Raw genomic sequence first — 3,132 nt, forward strand, 5'->3', positions numbered from 1 at the left:
TAAAGGACCTTTTCTTCATAAGGCCACTACTTTCAAGAGCAGGAGATGTAGCTGACTTTCTTAACACATAAAAACAGACACAGAATTAGACAAAATGAGGAGACAGAAGAATATGCCCCAAATGAAAGAACAGGACAAAATCAAAGCAAGAGAGCTAAACAAAATACAGATAAAAACTATGCCTGATAGAGAGAGTAATGGCCATAAAGATACTCACTAGACTTGAGAAAAGAGTGCAGAACATCATTGAAACCCTTAAAAAGTATTAAAAAAAATAAAAAAAAGAACCAGAGATAAAAAACTCAACAGCTGAAATTAAAAATACATTAGATGAAATAAATAGAAGGCTAGAGGAAGCAAAAGAACATATCAGCGACCTGAAAGACAGAGTAATGGAAAAAAATAAAGCTGAACAGGAGAGAAAGAAAAAACTTAAAAAGTGAAAAGAGACTTAGGGAACTCAGCAACAGCATCAAGGGTAATAACATTCCTATTGTAGGGATCTGAAAAGAAGAAGAAGAGAGAAAAGGAAGCAGAAAAATATATAAAAAATATAAGAAATAATAGCTACTCCCCAAATCTGGGGAAGGAAACAGAAATCCAGATCCAAGATGCACAGAGAGCCCCTAACAAAACCAACTCAAGGAGGTCCACACCAAGACACCTAGTAAGTAAAATCACAAAAAGTAGTGATAAAGAGAGAATTTTAAAAGCAGCAAGAGAAAGGAAAAGAGAAAGAAAGCAAGAGAAAGGAAAACTTCTGTATAAGGAAACCCCATAAGGCTATCAATTGAATTTTCAGCAGATACTCTACAGGCCAGAAGGGAGTGGCATGATATATTCACAGTGCTGAAAGAAAAAAACAAAACAAAACAAAACAAAGATGGTAGCCAAGAATAGTCTTACCAGCAAACTGTCATTCAGAATAGGAAAGATAGTTTCCCAGACAAAATTAAAGGAATTCATGACCACTAAACCAGCCCTACAAGAAATGTTAAAGGGTATTCTTTGAGTGGAAATAAAACACCATAAATAGGAGTAAGAAAAGTAGGAAGAACCAAAGCAGTAAAATAAATATCCAGTCAAAGGATTCACAAAATAAAAGGATGTAAAGAATAAAAAAGATGTGAGATATATATTCTTTACATCCTTTTATATAATATACATACATATATATATCGATATATAATATATCAATATATAATAGAATATTACTCAGCCATAAAAATAAATGCAATCTTGGCATTTGCAACAACATGGCTGGACTAGAAAATATTATGCTATATTATGCTAAGCAAAATAAGTCAGTCAGAGAAAGGCAAATGCCATATGATTTCACTTATATGTGGAATTTAAGAAATGGAACAAATGAGCAAAGGGGATAGAAGAGAGAGGCACAAACCAAGAAATAGACTCTTAACTATAGAGAACAAACTGATGGTTACAAGAGAGGAGGTGGGTGGAGGGATGGGTCAAATAGGTGATGGGGATTAAGGAGTGTATTTGTTGTGATGAGCATTAAGTGTTGTATGGAAGTGTGGGTTCACTATAGTTACACCTGAAACTATTATTGCACAGTATGTTAACTAACTGGAATTTAAATAAAAACTAAAAAAAAAAAAAACAAACAAACAAGGAAATAGTGGCTTTGAAAGACACATTGGGCCAGATGGATCTAACAGAATATTTAGAACATTCCAGCAGAATACACAATCTTTTAAAGGGCACATAGAACATTTTCTAGAGTAGATCACATATTAGGATACAAAAAAGGCCTCAACAAATTTAAAAAATTCTGAAGTCATTCCATGCATCTCTACCAATCATGATGTTAGAAATGAGACTGCTTGCTTTGGTAGCACATACACTAAAATTGGAATGATACAGAGATTTAGCATGGCCCCTGCATAGGGATGACACAATGCTATGAAACTAGAAATCAACCACAAGAAAAAATGTGGAAAGAACACAAATACGTGGAGGTTAAATAATACTAAACAGTGAATGGGTCAACCAAGAAATCAAAGAGAAAATAAAAAATACATGAAGACCAATGAAAATGAAAACACAATGCTCAACATCTTTCAGCTGCAGCAAAAGTTGATCTAAGAGGGAAAATTATAGCAATGCAGGCCTACCTCAAGAAGCAAGAAAAATCTCAAATAAACAATCTAACCTCACACCTAAAAGACTTGCAAGGTAGAACAAACAGACCCCAAAACCAATAGAAGGAAATAATAAAGATTAGAGAAGAAGTAAACTAGAAACTAAGGAAACAATAGAACAGATCAATGAAGCTAAGATGTAGTTCTTTGAAAGGATCAAGAGTTGATAAATCTTTAGCCAGACTCCTGAAGAGAGAGAGAGAGAGAGAGAGAAACAGAGAGAGAAAAGACCCAAATATACAAAATATACAAAAGACCCAAATATACAAAATCAGAAATTAGAGAGGAGAAATAACAACCAATACCACAGAAGTACAAGGGATTATAAAAGAATATTATAGGGGGAGGAGGAGCAAGATGGCAGAGGAGTGGGAGACCTAAATGTTGTCTGGTCCCAGGAATTCAGCTAGATAGGGATCAACCCCCCCCAAAGAATATTATAAAAATTATATTACAACTAATTGGACAACACAGAACAAACGGGTAAATTCCTAGGAACCTATAAACTTTCAAAACTGAATCAGAAAGAAATAGAAAATTTGAACAGACCAATTACCAGTAATCAGTATTTGGATCAGTAATAAAAAAAATCTCCCAAGAAACAAAATCCAAGAGGAATCTTCACAGGTGAAGTCTACCACACATTTAAAGAGGAATTAATACCAATTCTTATCAAAGTACTCCAAAAATAGAAGAGGAAGGAAAACTTCCACGTTCATTTTATAAGGCCAGCATTATCTGGGTACCCAAACCAGGTAAAGACACTACCAAAAAAAGAGAACTGCAGGCCAATATCTCTGATGAACACAGATGCAAAAATCCTCAACAAAATATTAGCAAACTGGATCCAACAATACATTAAAAAATAATTTACCACAATCAAGTGGGATTTATTCCTGGGTTGCAAGAGTGGTTCAATATTCACAAATCAATCAGTCTGATACATAACATCAATAGGAAAAAAGAT

At 34.1% G+C, this 3,132-nt stretch overlaps 1 pseudogene; it reads left to right on the plus strand.

Annotated features, from left to right (window-relative positions):
• Nucleotides 1–1,847: 1,847 nt before the first annotated feature.
• Nucleotides 1,848–1,948, plus strand: LOC118010936 (annotated as a pseudogene).
• The last annotated feature ends 1,184 nt before the right edge of the window (nt 1,949–3,132 follow it).

This window comes from Mirounga leonina, unplaced genomic scaffold (assembly GCF_011800145.1).
Source record: "Mirounga leonina isolate KUSES-001 unplaced genomic scaffold, KU_Mleo_1.0 Mir_129, whole genome shotgun sequence".
Lineage (NCBI taxonomy): Eukaryota > Metazoa > Chordata > Mammalia > Carnivora > Phocidae > Mirounga > Mirounga leonina.